Source organism: Triticum aestivum, chromosome 7A (genome assembly GCF_018294505.1).
Source record: "Triticum aestivum cultivar Chinese Spring chromosome 7A, IWGSC CS RefSeq v2.1, whole genome shotgun sequence".
NCBI lineage: Eukaryota > Viridiplantae > Streptophyta > Magnoliopsida > Poales > Poaceae > Triticum > Triticum aestivum.
The window spans coordinates 35,232,151-35,252,170 of NC_057812.1; positions in this window are offsets into that span (position 1 = coordinate 35,232,151).

A 20,020-nucleotide genomic window follows, 5' to 3' on the forward strand; every position below is an offset into this window, starting at 1 on the left:
GCATAACATCATGACTATTATTGCATTCATGTTATATATATGTGTGTTCATTAACGATGCCTTGCAACCGTACACTTTGGTACGACCAATACACCAGGGGCTTGCGTACCCCACAATATGGTGTGAAAAGTCCGAACACTTTCACAAGTGCGGCACCCCGAACTTATAGCATTATATGCATCAGCTCCGAATCATGTCTTTGGTCAAATGTTGGGTTTGCCCGGCTCCTATGTTTTGGTACCTTACGTTCCGCTCTATCGGCTAAGGTAGCGCTAGGAGAACTACTGTAATTGTGCCCCGGTTCTGTCGGGCTGAGCACCTCAGTAGAGAAAGCTAAAACTAACTGTCATGATAAGGCGAGAGACTGGTCGCTGTTCGGTGAGGTTTTCGAGTCCCTAAAGACTTATGCCGCTTAGGGCGAGGGGCTGGCCCTTTCCGTCTTAAAGGCGTGTATTGCGCCCCGAATCCGGCCTTCCGAATACCAGGGGCTTCGCCGAAATTTAAAATTATGGAATTCTATGGCTAAGTGAGAGTGATAAAGCATTATTAGTCCGGTTGCCTGGTTCGTTGTGCTGAGCACCTCCCTCGAAGGACCCAAACATGGGAACAAGAGTGCTCAGGTTAATCCCGAACACCCCAGCACTAGTGGCATGGGGGAAGAAGCCGAGGACTAGCCATCTCTCAGATTGGATAAACAGCCAAACAAAAGGTAATATTTTAAATTCACACAAGCATTGCATAGCGCATATGAAACAAGTTTTCATCATACAGGATCACACGAGCAAGTTTACTCAAATATTACATCCTTGGAACATTCCTCCGCTACAAGACGGGCACCCTTCAGGACACCCTCATAATAAATTTCGGGGGTGCGATGCTCCTTGCCCTGCGGCGACCCTTCCTTGATCAGCTTCACAACATCTAGCTTGGCCCACTACACCTTCGCACGGGCGAAAGCCCGGCGTGCACCTTCGATGCAGATGGACCACTTGATGACCTCCAGCCGTGGGCAGGCATCCACAAGCCGCCTCACCAGGCCGAAGTAGCTGTTCGGAAGGACGTCGCCAGGCCACAGCCGGACTATAAGGCCCTTCATGGCCTGTCCGGCCGCCTTCTGCAGCTCGACCAGGTGCTTTAGCTGGTCGCTCAAAGGCATTGGGTGTTTGGTCCCACTATACTGAGACCAGAACAGCTTCTCCGTTGAGCTTCCCTCCTCGGCCTGGTAAAACTGCGCGGCATCCGACAAACTGCGGGGCAAATCTGCGAATGCTCCTAGAGAGCTCCGAATTCGAGTAAGTAATCAGTAATTTACTTTTACATGCTTGCTCTGCATATAGAATGCCTTACCCACTGCTATCTTCTTCATTGCGTCGATCTCCTGGAGGGCCTTCTGGGCCTCGGCCTTGGCACTCTTTGCGCTCCCGAGGGCCGCGGCAAGCTCAGACTCTCGTGTCTTCGAGTCAAGCTCCAACGCCTTGTGCTTCATCACGAGAGCCTGGAGCTCTTGCTGCACCTCGCCCACACGAGCCTCTTATTTTTCCTACTCGGTGCGCTCCTTGGCCGCTTTATCTTCGGCCTTGGTTAGGGCTTGCTTCAGGGTGGCCACCTCGGTCGTGTCCCCTGGCAAACATACGATGATCCTGTCATTTTGCAATCGCGTCCTCTTTTATATATACATATCTATAGACAGGTTATTACTTACCCTCCTCGAGCTGCCTCTTGGCAAGGCCGAGCTCTTTCCTGGACCCCTCGAGGTCCTGCTTCAGTACGGCGACCTCTGCAGTCAGTGTGGCGGACGCCAGCAGCGAAGCCTGCATATGCATATTGACATACTTATATTAGACTCCTGCAATATTATTTGATCCTCTGCTCGGCTTTTCTTTGTGAACACCGAACAAAGCATCAGGGGCTACTGTCTATACGGTAATATTTCTACTACATTTAAAACACTTACCTCAAAGCCTGTTAGAAGGCTGGCACAGGCTTCAGTCAATCCGCTCTTGGCGGACTAAACCTTTTGGATCACCGCACTCATGACAGTGCGGTTCTCCTCGTTGATGGAAGCGCTGCGAAGCGCTTCCAGCAGATTGTCCGGTGCCTCTGGATGGACACAGGTCACCTGCACAGGCGTCTTGCCCCTCTTAGAAGAAGGCCGCCTGCCCGAGCCCGGAACCGCTGGAGGGTCCGTCGCGGAGTCCAGCTGAGGGCCGAACTCGAAGCTCTTAGGGGCCCCGTACACTCGGCTCCCGGAGGCCGTAAGGTCGCCTTGAGGCGCCTCCAGGACCGTATCCCCTCGACCCGGTGCCTCTTGAGATAGCACCTCGGCATCGTCAGCAGGATGAGGGGAGGTGGCGGTCGGGACCGGATCGCTATCCATCTCCGACGAGCCCAGGGAGCCGTCCAATGATACATCGATGCTGGTTCGCGGCGGCCTGCATAATCATGTTCGTCGTTAGGGAAAGCAGTGCGACAAAGGAATGCTATGAGTTACTCTGGTATCTGAATACTTACGATCTCCCCAGGGGCTTGGCCCTGGGCAACCACTCGTCTTCGTCGGCGGCGGTGGAGCTGTCCGGAAGGAGAGTCCTTCCCTTCTTGGACCCTTCGGCCCCCCTGAGGGAGTCCTGGATTAGGGGGTGTTCTGATAGCCGGACTATACCTTGAGCCGGACTCCTGGACTATGAAGATACAAGATTGAAGACTTCGTCCCGTGTCCGCAAGGGACTTTCCTTGGCGTGGAAGGCAAGCTTGGCGATACGGATATGCAGATCTCCTACCATTGTAACCGACTTTGTGTAACCCTAACCCTCTCCGGTGTCCATATAAACCGGAGGGTTTTAGTCCGTAGGACAACATACACAACAACAATCATACCATAGGCTAGCTTCTACGGTTTAGCCTCTCCGATCTCGTGGTAGATCTACTCTTGTACTACCCATATCATCAATATTAATCAAGCAGGACATAGGGTTTTACCTCCATCGAGAGGGCCCGCCTGGGTAAAACTTCGTGTCCCTTGCCTCCTGTTACCATCCGGCCTAGACGCACAGTTCGGGACCCCCTACCCGAGATCCGCCGGTTTTGACACCGACATTGGTGCTTTCATCGAGAGTTCCTCTGTGTCATCGCCGTCAGGCTCGATGGCTCCTACAATCATCAATAGTGATGCAGTCCAGGGTGATACCTTCCTCCCCGGGCAAATCTTCATCTTCGGTGGCTTCACACTGCGGGCCAATTCACTTGGCCATCTGGAGCAGATCGAAAGTTATGCCCCTGGCCGTCAGGTCAGATTTGGAAGCTTAAACTACATGGCTGACACCCGCGGGGACTTGATCTTCGACGGATTCGAGCCACTGCCGAACGCGCCGCACTATCACGACGAGCATGATCTAGCTCTGCCGCCGAACAGTGCCCTGGAGGCCGCGCCCGCATCGGCTTCGACCCTTAATTCGGAGCCAACTGCGTCGATCGAGGACGGGTGGTTGGACGCCGCCTCGGGGGCTGCGATCCCAACGGCGATCGAGCTGAACACCAGCCACGCACTCCGCGAGACTCGTGACTCCAAGGAGCCGGACTCCTCTCCGGACTCCGAACCACTCGCGCCCCTGCCAATCGAATCTGATTGGGCGCTGATCATGGAGTTTACTGCCGCGGACATCTTTCAGCACTCGCCCTTCGGCGATATTATGAAATCACTAAAGTCTCTCTCTTTATCAGGATAGCCCTGGCCGGACTGCGGTCAGCAAGGATGGGATACGGATGATGAAGAAATTCAAAGCCCGCCCACCACCCACTTTGCAGCCACTGTCGACGATTTAACCGACATGCTCGACTTCGACTCCGAAGACATCGACGGTATGGACGCCAATGAAGGAGACGATGAAGAACTAGCGCCTATTGGGCCCTGGAACGCCACCTCGTCATATGAAGTATACATGGTGGACGCACCAAAAGATGACGACGAGGAGCGGAAGGATGCACTGAAGGCTTGTTCCCTCGAAAAACAATCAAAGCGGCGACGCAAGCGCCGCCCCAAATCCCGCCTCGACAGAAATAGCGATCACACAGACCCAGCGCTGGAGCAGGGCGAACCACTGTCGGACAACGGCAATCCGGATAATCAAACTGAACAAACAAATTCTATCAAGGTTAATGGTCCGGACGACATAACGCCGGACAGGCACCCGGAGCAGCAGAATGCCCGTAAAAAGCTTGTTGCCACCGCGAGGAGTCTTAAAAAGCAGAAGCAAAGGCTCAAGGCCGCGCAAGACACACTCCAAATCAGATGGAGTAAAATACTCAACACAACAGCAAGGTATGGCGACAATCGCCCCTCCAAGAGCTACCCAAAGCGGAAGCTGCTACCTGAATTCGATGAGGAGGCCTCAGACCCCCCACAACCAAATATCAAAGCAGCCACCTGGTTGGATAGACGACCCCTCTACCAATACAGAGCGGCATACAACGCCGCTCACAATACAACACACGACCCATGCGAGGGCTCGCACCCAAAGGATGGTGCAACAAGATCCATCTATGGACCACGCAAGCGCGCCCCAGCATACAATGCAACACAACAAACATCCGAACAACGCGGTACACCCAGCTACAGGGGTGCCACACATCCCCTATGTTTCACCGATAAGGTGCTGGACCATGAATTTCCAGAGGGATTCAAGCCCGTAAACATAGAGGCCTACGACGGAACAACAGACCCTGGGGTCTGGATTGAGGACTACATCCTCCATATCCATATGGCTCGAGGAGATGATCTCCACGCCATCAAGTACTTACCCCTCAAGCTCAAAGGGCCAGCTCGTCACTGGCTCAAAGGCCTCCCCGAAAGCTCCATTGGAAGTTGGGAAGAGCTCGAAGACGCTTTCGGGCAAATTTTCAAGGGACTTATGTCCGACCTCCGGATGCGGACGATTTGAGTCATATAACTCAACAGCCCGGAGAGTCAGCCCGAAAGCTTTGGAACAGGTTTCTTACTAAAAAGAACCAGATTGTCGACTGTCCGGACGCCGAAACCTTGGCAGCTTTCAAGCATAGCGTCCGTGACGAATGGCTCGCCAGACACCTCGGCCAAAATAAGCCGAGAATGATGGCCGCATTAACAAACCTCATGACTCGCTTTTGCGCGGGTGAGGACAGCTGGCTAGCCAGATGCAGCACCAGCGACCCCAGTACATCTGAAGTTAGAGATGGAAACGAGAAATCACGGCGCAACAGCAATAACAAACGCCGGAATAAAGATGACAGCACGAAGGGCACGACAGTAAATGCCGGATTCAAAATCTCTCGGCCAGGTCAAAAGTCGCCCCCTAAAGGCACCAGGGATGAACTGTCCAGTCTCAACAAAATTCTGGACCAAGTATGTCAGATCCATAGTACCCCTGGTAAACCTGCTAATCATACCCACAGAGAATGTTGGGTCTTCAAGCAGTCCGGCAAGCTCAACGCCGTACATAAGGGGGAGGATACACCAAGTGAAGACGAGGACGAGCCTCCCAAGCAAGACACGGCGGAACAAAAGAAATTTCCACCAGAAGTCAAAACAGTAAACGTGTTACACGTGATCAAGGGAAAAAACAACACGACACACCTAGGAAAATATACCCAAGTGCCTGTCACCGCGAAGTCCTGCCCCTGCTCGTCTCAACTGATCACTTTCGACCATCACGATTACTCAGCAAGTATCCGACATGCGGGATGGGCTACCCTGGTATTAGACCCAGTAATTGGCGGATATCACTTCACACGAGTCTTGATGAACGGCGGCAGCAGCCTAAACTTAATATATCAGGATACAATCTGCGGGATGGGGTTAGACCCAACACAAATTCGCCATAGCAATACTACCTTTAAAGGAGTAATGCCAGGCCCAGGGGCTCAGTGTACGGGCTCCCTCCCACTACAGGTTATATTCGGCTCCCCCGATAACTTCCGTCGCGAGCTTTTAACCTTCCACATCGCTCCGTTTCAAAGTGGCTATCAAGCACTGCTCGGACGCGAAGCTTTCGCTCGCTTTAATGCAATGCCACACTACGCCTCCCTCACACTCAAGATGCCCGGTCCACGTGGCATCATTTCAGTGAATGGAAATATCAAGCGATCTCTGCGCGCCGAAGAGAGTGCGGCTTGCCTTGGCAGCCGCACACTCAAGGCGCCCGGACCAGTGAAAGCATCCAAATAGGTCATCAAGACCTCATACACAACTAATCAAGTCCGGCGCCGCTATTTATACTGAATAAGTGGTCACACCCCTATTTGTCAATACAAGGGGCTCAACGCGCGCAGACAAGTGGCAATTTCTTATCATCTTGAATTATACATGGTTTCTTTAAAAACTATCTTTTTGCATGACAACTTTTTCACTTAACTTCCTCTCTTTTACAGACGATCATCGTGCTACACCCGTCCAGGATACGGCACAACGGAGACACAGGCGCAGACGTGCAGCAGGGACCCGCTCCAAGGATTCTTTTTAGATTAAGACCCTGCGTAAACCTTTTTTACTGTCTCTTGTTGATACATATCCACCGTTGAGAAGGATGCTGACGTCTTGGCATGTGGCCATGCCAGAACAATGCACGTACCTGGACACAAGGGGCTTCTTACAAAGGCCATTATTTAGGCCCGGTTTATACCACAAAGACCGAATACCTTAGGGAGTGTTCGGCGTCGCGAGTTTGGCCCTATATGCATCAGCTCCTGAATCATTGTCTTTGGTTAAATGTTGGGTTTGCCCGGCTCCTGTGTTTTGGTGCCTTACGTTCCGCTTTACCGGCTAAGGTAGCACCAGGAGAACTACTGTGATTGTGCCCTGGTTCATCCGAATGAGCACCTCAGTAGAGAAAGCCAAAAACTGACTGTCATGATATAGCGTGAGACTGGTCAACCACTCGATGACCTGTGGGAATGTTAGAATTCCTCCGCCTTAATGAAGGGCCGTTTTCCGGCCAGGCATGCACGCACCCCGGAATCGGGAGAGTGCGGAGCCACCAGGGGCTATCTAGTAGCCCCACTGTCAAACTCCTATGGCTAAGTGAAAGTGCTAAAGCATTATAGTCTGGTTGCCTCGCTCGCTCCGCTATCACCTCCTTAATAGGACCAAGACGTTGGGTTAAGTGTGAACGCGTGTTTTTGCGAGCACCTCCGCATTATATGCGTGGGGGTTGAAGCCGACGACTGCAATCTTTCAAATTATACACATGTATACATAAACGGTCGCCTAGGAGGCATCATATTACTTTCAGGCAAAAGTATAAAAATAGCCTTATAAAAATTTATAAAAGCATTTCGCTTACAATGAGATTACATATCACTCAAACATAGTATTTTTTGAGCACCGGGTCTCTATCAAACGGGCACCCTCAAGAACTTCTTCAAAGTAGTGCTCAACAGCCTTTCGACCTATGGCCGAATCCCGCGCTGCAACATTGGTAGCATCCATCTCCGCCCAGTATGCCTTAACACGGGCAAAGGCCATCCGTGCACCCTCTATTCACGCCGACCTCTTCATCGCATTAATGCGCGGCACCACGTCAAGGAACTGCTGCACCAAGCTGAAATAGCTGTTCGGTTTTGACCTTTCCGGCCATAGCTGATCCACAACAGACCTCATGGAGAGTCTGGACAACCTATTTAGTTCGGCCCATTCGGCTAATTGGTCAGTCAATGAAAGTGGACGCTCGGGAGAATGGAATTGTCTCCAAAACAGCTGGTCTACTTCACGGTCCGTCTGACCCTGGAAGTACTTGGCTGCATCGGCAGCGCTCGCCGCCAAATCCATATACACATCCTCCAAACTCCACAGCCGATCCAGAGGGGCATACCGTGGATCTCCGAACTTCCTCCGCAACATAAAGGATTTCCCAGCTACAATATCCCCGGCTTCCTGCAGCTCCTCTTTCTTTGCCCTCATAGCAGAGCGGAGGTCTTTTCTCGTCGTAGCAGCCTTCTCAAGGTCCGATGCCTTCGCTTGGTTTTCCTTCTCAAGAACCCGACAACGGTCGGCGGCAGCTTTTAATTCTATGGCCATCTTGTCTCGGCTCTCGCCATGCGCGGCCCTCTCGGCTCTCAACTCTTCGGCCGCCTTCAAACCAGCCGCATTACCCAACCTCGCTTGTTCCTTGGCTCGGGCAAGTTCTGTCCGCAAGGCTTCAACAGTGGCAGCTCCATTTGCAGTCACAACATATTAAAGATACTGGCATCTTGCTGCTCTTCCTATGTGGTGTTTACCAGATAATGACACTTACCCTGTGCCTTGTCAAGCCTTTTGTTAAAAAGCTCGATGTCGGCGTCTGCCGCATCCAACTGCCGTTCTAAATGGGCAAACTCGCTAGTCCGGCTAGCCACCGGAGCTTCCATCACCTGCACATAGAGGCAGTATGGTTATTACCTGGGAATATGATCCTCTATTCGTCGTCGTTTCCGACGACAACCAGAGTCTCAGGGGCTACTATCTACACAGGGCACACCTAGCATGTGCAGGACTATCATACATTCTCTTACGTACCTCAAAGCCTATCAGTAGACTCATAAAAGCTTCATGCAATCCGCTTTCGGCGGACGAGATTCTCTCCATCACCATATTCATCAGCACACGGTGTTCATCTGAGATGGCCGCTCGCCCCACCAACTCCCTCAGAACATCTGATTGCACACTAGACGGTGCCGAACTCTTTTGTCTGCTCTCTTCAGGAGCCGGACACTGGGAGCTTCGGGGGTCAATGGGATTATCTTCTGGCCTCACCGGACTCGGAGAAGCCCTCCGCGATGACACTTCAGGGTCGCCCGCTTCCGGAGCGGAGGAGGCGTTTCACTCTCCATCATCTCTGGAAGAAGATCCCCCGAAGACGAGCTCATTTGAGAGGGGCTAAGGCCCGAACTGCCAAGATATATGCGGTGGTTATTTTCTCAGAGGAAAAAGATGGCATATCTGTACTTTTAAAGTATTTCGGGTCACTTACGACTCGCGGGAGAATTGATCCCCCCGTGGACTTTGTGCGGCAACAGCGCCCCCTAAGGTAGGACCCTCCGTGGGGGACTTCTTCTCCCGTTTGGAAGCTTCGGCTTCTGAATCCCCGAGCGCAGTCCTTTTCCTCTTCTGGTCGTCTTCCTTCATGGAGACGCTCGCTCCCTCGGTTAGAATGGGCAGCGTTGGGGGCCCGCGTCCGCCCGTATTATCCTCCACAGTATCTTCCTTCAAGGGCTCCGGGCAAGGTGCGGTCTGGAGCATCTTTTCCAATACCGGATTTTCCAAACACTCAGGGAGGGGGGCCAAACACCGAATCAACTTCGCCTTTGTTAGCCAGTCCTGGTCAAAAAGCGAACTCTCAGAAATAACTTCGTAACGAAGGAGAGATAGTATGTTCGGCCGGAAGATGCCTTACCTATTCGGCGGCGCGGTTACTACTCAGGCCCACGTCCTCGGTGATTTTCGGTCACTCCACCTAAGGTCTGAAGAATGACTTGTACATCTCCTCATGCATCAGGCCGAGAAAATTTTGAATTACACGCGGTCCTTCGGGATTGAACTCCCACAGGTGAAGAGGCCGGCGTTTGCAAGGCTGGACTTGACGAACCAGCATAACTTGTATTACCGCAACCAAACTGAAATCTCCATTGAAGAGATCTCGAATGCGGCTTTGCAGTATAGGCACGTCCTTGGCTGGACCCCAGCTCAGACCTCTGCTGATCCATGACATCAGTTGTGGTGGAGGGCCCGAGCAGAAAACATGGGCGGCCGCCCACTTGGCACTTCTAGGAGCCGTGATGTAGAACCACTCCTATTGCCACAATTCAGACACCTCTGGGATGGAACCTTTGGGCCACGGAGCTCCCGTCATCTTGCGCATTGAAGCACCTCCACACGCTGCATGTTGCCCCTGATCATCTTCGGCTTTACTTCAAAGGTCTTGAGCCATAGGCCAAAGTGAGAGGTAACCTAGAGGAAGGCCTCACACACGACAATAAATGTCGTGATATGAAGAAAGGAGTCCGGAGCTAGATCATGGAAGTCTAGCCCTTAATAGAACTTCAAACCCCTGACGAAAGGATCCAGAGCAAGGCCTAGACCTCGGAGGAAGTGGGAGACGAACACGACGTTCTCGTTGGGTTCGGGGGTGTGGACGGCCTGCCCTCGGGGAGGCAGCCGATGTAAAATCTCGGCGGTCAGATATCTGGCCTCCCTCAACTTTTTGATGTCTTCTTCCGTGACAGAGGAAGGCACCCATCGGCCTTGAAGGCTAGATCCGGACATGACTGAAGGTTCAGAGCACCTGACCTGAACTTTGGGCGTTTAAGCTTGAGGTGGGGGAAGGATTCAATTGAGCACGGGAGGGAAAAATAAAAGCCTTGTCCCTTTATAAAGAGGGTGAATATCAAGCGTCCTCTCCGTGTCCGTTTGGACTTGCCTATAATCTAGGAGTCCTAGAAGCGGTTGGGTTACCCACGCCCGTATTGATGAGAATCCCGGAATAAGGGGACACGATCTCTGCTTTAACAAGACGTGCCAAGGAAACCGCCTCGCATGACGCGTTGAGGTGGGATAATAAAACGACTCGGATAAAGGCTTGGTCGTGGTGTGTCGCACTACGGAATACGTCAGCAGATTAGATTTGTGTAAATATTATTCTCTCTATGGCAATATGTGGAAACTTATTTTACAGAGCCGGACACTATCTTTGTGTTCAAAATCTTCTATGAAGTACTTGGAGGAGGAACCCGCCTTGCAATGCCGAAGACAATCTGTGCGCCGGACTCGTCGTCATTGAAGCCTGGTTCAGGGGCTACTGAGGGAGTCCTGGATTAGGGGGTGTTCGGATAGCCGGACTATACCTTGAGTCGGACTCCTGGACTATGAAGATACAAGATTGAAGACTTCGTCCCGTGTCCGGAAGGGACTTTCCTTGGCGTGGAAGGCAAGCTTGGCGATACGGATATGCAGATCTCCTACCATTGTAACCAACTTTGTGTAACCCTAACCCTCTCCGGTGTCTATATAAACCGGAGGGTTTTAGTCCGTAGGACAACATACACAACAACAATCATACCATAGGCTAGCTTATAGGGTTTAGCCTCTCCGATCTCGTGGTAGATCTACTCCTGTACTACCCATATCATCAATATTAATCAAGCAGGATGTAGGGGTTTACCTCCATCGAGAGGTCCCGAACCTGGGTAAAACTTTGTGTCCCTTGCCTCCTGTTACCATCCAGCCTAGACGCACAATTCGGGACCCCCTACCCGAGATCCGCCGGTTTTGACACTGACACCCCCCAGTTAGGGCGGCCTTCCTTTTCTTATCTCCCCCCGCGGGAGGGGGAGCATCTTCTTCTTCTTACTCGTCTTCGGGGGAGGAGTGTGCCGCAGAGTCATCGGACGGTGAGTCCGATGATGCCTGGCGTCGGGAACTCTTTCGGGCTCCCTTGGCCTTCTTGGTCTTCTCCGGCACCGTATAAGGAGCCGGAGTCAGCATCTTCGCCAGAAGAGCGTCTGTTGGGCCTTCGGGCAAAGGAGCCGGACAATCGATCTGTCCGACCGTCTCCTGCCAGTCCTGTCAAAGGTACGGGAGTTTAGATCCCGCATGGAGTCAACCTATAAAAAATAAGTATCCTACGAGAGGTAGAGCAGCTTACCGCTTTGGCTTGGCGCTTTACGCTGAATCCACGATCCTCAGTAATGGGAGGGGGGACCTCGGCGCTTTTGAACAGCACCCTCCAGGCATCTTCGTGAGTTGTGTCGAAAAGCCTGTTCAGAGTTCGGTGCCGCACCGGGTTGAACTCCCACAAGTTGAACTCCTGTTGTTGACACAGGAGAATCCGGCGGTGGAGCATGACTTGGACCACGTTGACAAGTTTGAGCTTCTTGTTCACCATGTTTTGAATACATGTTTGGAGTCCGGTCAGCTCTTCCGAACTACCCCACGACAGACCTTTCTCTTACTAGGAGGTGAGCCGCGTGGGGATGCCAGATCGGAACTCGGGGGCCGCTGCCCATACAGGGTCGCGCGGCTCGGTGATGTAGAACCACCCCGATTGCCACCCCTTTATGGTTTCCACAAAGGAGCCCTCGAGCCATGTTACGTTGGGCATCTTGCCCACCATGGCGCCTCTGCACTCCGCCTGGCGGCCGCCCACCACCTTCGGCTTGACATTGAAGGTCTTCAACCATAAGCCGAAGTGGGGCTTGATGTGGAGGAAGGCCTCACACACGACGATAAACGCTGAGAGGTTGAGGATGAAGTTTGGGGCCAGATCGTGGAAATCCAGGCCGTAATAGAACATGAGCCCCCGGACGAATGGATGGAGAGGGAATCCTAGTCCGCGGAGGAAATGGGTGAGGAATACTACGCTCTCATGGGGCCTGGGGGTGGGGATGAGCTGCCCCTCGTCTGGGAGCCGGTGCGCGATGTCGTCGGGCAAGTATCCGGCTCTTCTCAGTTTCTTGATGTCTCCCTCCGTGATGGAGGAGACCATCCACCTGCCTCCCGCTCCGGACATGGTTGGAGAAGGTTGAGGTGGGAAGTATGGACTTGGGCGCTAGAGCTCGAATGTGCGAAAACGGATGAGCAAAGGAGGAAGAAGGTGTGGATAGGAAGGTGAATCCTTATCCCTTTATATGGGCGGACGAAGCTAAGCGTCCCCACTTGCCTGGTAAAACTCGCTTATCCCCAAGCGCCGTAATTGATGGCGCGGTTGGGTTACCCACGCCCGTATTGATGAGAATCCCGTAATAAGGGGACACGATCTCTTCTTTGACAAGGCGTGTCGAAAAACTGCCTCGCGTTATGTGTGGGGATGGTTAAAGGAAACGGTTCGAATAATCACCGGGTGATGACATAACGTCATGCTGCCAAAACAAGCCAGCAAATTAGATCTACGAAAATACTATTCTCTCTACGGTGGAATGTGGAACTTATTTTGCAGGGTCGGACACTATCCTCGTATTCAAATTCTTCTGTGATGTATTCGGAGAAGGAACCCGCCTTGCAATGCCGAAGACAATACTGCGCGCTGGACTCATCGTCATTGAAGCCTGGTTCAGGGGCTACTGAGGGAGTCCTGGATTAGGGGGTCTCCGGACAGCCGGACTATCTCCATTGGCCGGACTGTTAGACTATGAAGATACAAGATTGAAGACTTCGTCTCGTGTCCGGATGGGACTCTACTTGGCGTGGAAGGAAAGCTAGGCAATACGGATATGGATATCTCCTCCTTTGTAACCGACCTTGTGTAACCCTAACCCTCTCCGGTGTCTATATAAACCGAAGGGTTTTAGTCCGTAGGACAACAACAATCACAACATACAATCATACCATAGGCTAGCTTCTAGGGTTTAGCCTATCTGATCTCGTGGTAGATCTACTCTTGTACTACCCATATCATCAATATTAATCAAGCAGGACGTAGGGTTTTACCTCCATCAAGAGGGCCCAAACCTGGGTAAAACATCGTGTCCCCTGCCTCCTGTTACCATCCGGCCTAGACGCACAGTTCGGGACCCCCTACCCGAGATCCGCCGATTTTGACACCGACACCTAGTATATTAGGATTTTAAGCAAATCACCATGCTATTTAAGACTCTCAAAATAATCTAAGTGAAGCATGAGAGAACAATAGTTTCTATAAAACAAATCCACCACCGTGCTCTAAAAGATATAAGTGAAGTACTAGAGCAAAACTATATAACTCAAAAGATATAAGCGAAGCACATAGAGTATTCTAACAAATTCCAAATCATGTATGGCTCTCTCAAAAGGTTTGTAAAGTAAGGATGATTGTGGTAAACTAAAAAGTAAAGACTCAAATCATACAAGACGCTCCAAGCAAAACACATATCATGTGGCGAATAAAAATATAGCTCCAAGTAAAGTTACCGATAGAAGTAGATGAAAGAGGGGATGCCTTCCGGGGCATCCCCAAGCTTTGGCTTTTAGGTGTCCTTAGATTATCTTGGGGGTGCCATGGGCTTCCCCAAGCTTAGGCTCTTGCCACTCCTTATTCCATAATCCATCAAATCTTTACCCAAAACTTGAAAACTTCACAACACAAAACTGAAAGTAGAAAATCTCGTGAGCTCCGTTAGCGAAAGAAAACAAAAGACCACTTCAAGGTACTGTAATGAACTCATTCTTTATTTATATTGGTGCTATACCTACTGTATTCCAACTTCTCTATGGTTTATAAACTATTTTACTAGCCATAAATTCATCAAAATAAGCAAACAACACACGAAAAACAGAATCTGTCAAAAACAGAACAGTCTGTAGTAATATGTAGCTAGCGCAAGATATGGAACCCCAAAAATTCTAAAATAAATTTCTGGGCGTGAGGAATTTATCTATTAATCATCTGCAAAAAGAATTAACTAAATATCACTTTACAAATAAAAATGGCAGCAGTTCTCGTGAGCGCTAAAGTTTCTGTTTTTTACAGCAAGTGTAACAAGACTTTCCCCAAGTCTTCCCAACAGTTCTACTTGTCACAAACACTAATTAAACACAAAAAACACAACCAAAACATAGGCTAGATAAATTATTTATTACTAGACAGGATCAAAAATCAAGGAATAAAAATAAAATTGGGTTGCCTCCCAACAAGCGCTATCGTTTAACGCCCCTAGCTAGGCATAACAAGCAAGGATAGATCTAGGTATTGCCATCTTTGGTAGGCAATTCTTCAATGAGGCATCTACCATCTTTAGGAACTTCTTTCTTTTTATTGATTATCAAACTTTTAGGCACAAGATCAAAAAAATCATTTGTAACAAATGGTTCCTTAATGATAGCAAAAAGATTAGGATGAACACTTATAGATTTGAGATCCGCAGTTTCCTTACTAGAGGATTCACCCTTATTCTTAGGAACATACATAATCTTGGCAATTTTAGTAGGAGGACTTGGAGTGTTTTTTATGGAAGAAAAATAGGTTCCCAAGTTGGTAATAATATCCTCAATTTTATCAATTCTAGTGGAATCGTGATTTATTTTCTCATTAACCTGGGTTCCTTCTCTGTAATATTTTTCAAAGTGACTCCTACTTTAGATCCATATTGAGAGATTCGGTTGTGGATATTTTTATCCAAATTTTCAATTAACTCTACTGTGGCAACCTTATTTTCAATAATTTCAAGTCTTTGCATTACATGCTCCAAAGTTAATACAGTTCCATTAACCAAAAGAGGGGGTGAGCCAAACAAATCTATCATAGCATTATAAGAATCAAAAGTATGGCTACCCAAGAAGTTCCCTCCAGTAATAGTATCAAGGATATATTTGTGCCAAGGAGTAATGCCTACATAAAAATTGCGAAGAAGAACGAAAGTAGATTGCTTCCTGGTGGATCTATTTTGAGCATTCCAAATTCTATACCAAGCATCTTTTAGATTTTCTCCCTTCCTTTGCTTAAAATTTAAAATTTCACTCAACAGAGAAGATAAGGGACTAGCCATAACGACAAGCAAACGAACTAACACACAAGCAAACAAAAAGCAAACAGGCAAAAAGAGGCAAATAGAGAAAGAGAGGGAGGATAGAGAGAGAGAGGGCGAATAAAACGGCAAGGGTGAAGTGGGGGAGAGAAAAACGAGAGGCAAATGGCAAATAATGTAATGCGGGAGATAAGGGTATGTGATGGGTACTTCATATGTTGACTTTTGCGTAGACCTCCCCAGCAACGGCGCCAGAAATCCTTCATGCTACCTCTTGAGCACTGCGTTGGTTTTCCCCGAAGAGGAAGGGATGATGCAACAAAGTAGCGTAAGTATTTCCCTCAGTTTTTGAGAACCAAGGTATTAATCCAGTAGGAGGCTACGCGCGAGTCCCTCGTACCTGCACTAAACAAATAAATCCTCACAACCAACGCGAATAGGGGTTGTCAATCTCTACATGGCTACTTACGAGAGTGAGATCTGATAGATATGATAAGATAATATTTTTGGTACTTTTGTGATAAAGATGCAAAGTAAAATAAAGGCAAAGTAAAAAAGCAAAGGAAATAACTAAGTAGTAGGAGATTAATATGATAAAGATAGACCCGGGGACCATAGGTTTCACTAGTGGCTTCTCTCGAGAGCATAATTATTCTACGGTGGGTGAACAAATTACTGTTGAGCAATTGACAGAATTGAGCATAGTTATGAGAATATCTAGGTATGCTCATGTATATAGGCATCATGTCCGAGACAAATAGACTGACTCCTTCCTGCATCTATTACTATTACTCCACTCATTGACCGCTATCCAGCATGCATCTAGAGTATTAAGTTAAAAAAGAGTAACGCCTTAAGCAAGATGACATGATGTAGAGGGATAAACTCATGCAATATGATGAAAACCCCATCTTGTTATCCTCGATGGCAACAATACAATACGTGCCTTGTTGCCCCTACTTTCACTGGGAAAGGACACTGCAAGATTGAACCCAAAGCTAAGCACTTCTCCCATTGCAAGAAAGATCAATCTAGTAGGCCAAACCAAACTGATAATTCGAAGAGACTTGCAAAGATAACCAATCATACATAAAAGAATTCAGAGAAGATTCAAATATTGTTCATAGATAGACTTGATCATAAACCCACAATTCATCGGTCTCAACAAACACACCGCAAAAAGAAGATTACATCGAATAGTTCTCCACAAGAGAGGGGGAGAACATTGTATTGAGCTTCAAAAAGAGAGAAGAAGCCATCTAGCTAATAACTATGGACCCGTAGGTCTGAGGTAAACTACTCACACTTCATCGGAGGGGCTATGGTGTTGATGTAGAAGCCCTCCGTGATCGATGCCCCCTCCGCGGAGCTTCGGAACAGGCCCCAAGATGGGATCTCGTGGATACAGAAATTTGCGGCAGTGGAATTAGGTTTATGGCTCTGTATCTGATCGTTTGGGGGTACGTAGGTATATATAGGAGGAAGGAGTACGTCGGTGGAGCAACAGGGGGCCCACGAGGGTGGAGGACGCGCTTGGGAGGGTAGGCGCGCCCCCTACCTCTTGGCCTCCTCTTTTGTGTCTTGACGTAGGGTCCAAGTCTTCCGGGTCTTGTTTGTTGAGAAAATCACATTCCCAAAGGTTTCATTCCGTTTGGACTCCGTTTTATATTACTTTTCTTCGAAACCCTAAAACAGGCAAAAACATCAATTCTGGGCCGGGCCTCCGGTTAATAGGTTAGTCCCCAAAAATAATATAAAAGTGGATAATAAAGCCCAATAATGTCCAAAACAGTAGATAATATAGCATGGAGCAATCAAAAATTATAGATGCGTTGGAGACGTATAAGGGAACTTCAAGAAGAACAACAAGCAAGTTATTGCTCAAGTGAAGAAGCCAAAGTCTGGACCTAAGCCTGAGACTGAGTGCTTCTACTGCAAAGAGACTGGTCACTAGAAGCAGAACTGCCCCAATTATTTGGTGGATAAGAAGGATGGCAAAGTGTAAGGTATATTTGATATACATGTTATTGATGTGTACCTTACTAATGCTCGCAGTAGCGTTTGGGTATTTGATAATGGTTCTGTTACTAATATTTGCAACTCGAAACAGGGGCTATGGATTAAGCGAAGATTGGCTAAGGACGAGGTGACGATGCGCGTGGGAAATGGTTCCAAAGTCGATGTGATCGCCGTCGGCACGCTACCTCTACATCTACCTTCTGGATTAGTATTAGACCTGAATAATTGTTATTTGGTGCCAGCATTAAGCATGAAAATTATATCTGGATCTTGTTTGATGCAATACGGTTATTCATTTAAATCAGAGAATAATAGTTGTTCTATTTATATGAGTAATATCTTTTATGGTCATGCACCCTTGATGAGTGGTCTATTTTTACTAAATCTCGATAGTAGTGATACACATATTCATAGTATTGAAGCCAAAAGATATAAGTTTAATAATGATAGTGCAACTTATTTGTGGCACTGCCGTTTAGGTCATATTGGTGTAAAGCGCATGAAGAAACCCCATGCTGATGGACTTTTGAAATCACTTGATTATGAATCACTTTATGCTTGCGAACCATGCCTCATGGGCAAGATGACTAAGACTCCGTTCTCCGAAATAATGGAACGAGCAACAGACTTATTGGAAATAATACATACTGATGTATGCTGTCCGATGAGTGTTGATGCTCATGGCGGGTATCGTTATTTTCTGACCTTCACTGATGATTTGAGAAGATATGGGTATATCTACTTGATGAAACATAAGTCTGAAACATTTAAAAAGTTCAAAGAATTCCAGAGTGAAGTGGAAAATCATCGTAACAAGAAAATTAAGTTTCTATGATCTGATCGTGGAGGTTAATATTTGAGCTATGAGTTTGGTCTTCATTTGAAACAATGCGGAATAGTTTCGCAACTCACGCCACCTGGAACACCATAGCGTAATGGTGTGTCTGAATGTTGTAACCACACTTTCTTAGATATGGTGCGATCTATGATGTCTCTTACTGATTTACCGCTATCGTTTTGGGGTTATGCTTTAGAGACGGCTGCATTCACGTTAAATAGGGCACCATCGAAATCCATTGAGACGACACCTTATGAATTGTGATTTGACAAGAAATCCAAGTTGTCATTTCTTAAAGTTTGGTGCTGCAATACTTATGCAAAAAAGCTTCAACCTGATAAGCTCAAACCCAAATCGGATAAATGTGTCTTCATAGGATACCCAAAAGAGACTGTTGGGTACACCTTCTATCACAGATCCGAAGGCAAGATATTCGTTGCTAAGAATGGATCCTTTCTAGAGAAAGAGTTTCTCTCAAAAGAAGTGAGTGAGAGGAAAGTAGAACTTGATGAGGTAGCTGTACCTGCTCCCTTATTGGAAAGTAGTTCATCACAGAAATCAGTTCCAGTGATTCCTACACCAGTAAGTGAGGAAGCTAATGATGATGATCATGAAACTTCTGATCAAGTTACTACCGAGCCTCATAGGTCAACCAGAGTAAGATCCTCACAAGAGTGGTACAGTAATCATGTTCTAGAGGTCATGTTACTTGACCATGAAGAACCTACGAACTATGAGGAAGCAATGATGAGCCCAGATTCCGCAAAATGGCTTGAGGCCATGAAATCTGAGATGGGATCCATGTATAAGAACAAAGTGTGGACTTTGGTTGACTTGCCCGATGATCGGCAAGCCATATAAAATAAATGGATCTTCAAGAAGAAGACTGACGCTGACGGTAATGTTACTGTCTACAAAGCTCGACTTGTTGTAAAAGGTTTTTGACAAGTTCAAGGAGTTGACTACGATGAGACCTTCTCACCCGTAGGCCGTAGCGATGCTTAAGTCTGTCCGAATCATGTTAGCAATTGCCGCATTTTATGATTATGAAATTTGGCAAATGGATGTCAAAACTGCATTCCTTAATGGATATCTTAAAGAAGAGTTGTATATGATGCAACCAGAAGGTTTTATCGATCCAAAAGGTGCTAACAAAGTTTGCAAGCTCCATCGATCCATTTATGGACTGGTGCAAGCCTCTCGGAGTTGGAATATACGCTTTGATTGTGTGATCAAAGCATATGGTTTTATACAGACTTTTGGAGAAGCCTGTATTTACAAGAAAGTGAGTTCGAGCTCTGTACCATTTCTGATATTATATGTAGATGACATATTGTTGATTGGAAATGATACTGAATTTTTGAATATCATAAAAGGATGCTTGAATAAAAAAATTCAATGAAAGACCTCGGTGAAGTTGCTTATATATTAGGCATCAAAATCTATAGAGATAGATCAAGACGCTTAATTGGACTTTCACAAAGCACATACCTTGATAAAGTTTTGAAGAAGTTCAAAATGATCAAGCAAAGAAAGGGTTCTTGCCTGTGTTACAAGGTGTGAAGTTGAGTCAGACTCAATGCCTGACCACTGCAGAAGATAGAGAGAAAATGAAAGTCATTCCCTATGCTTCAGCCATAGGTTCTATCATGTATGCAATGCTGTGTACCAGAACTGATGTGTGCCTTGCTATTAGTTTAGCAGGGAGGTACCAAAGTAATCAAG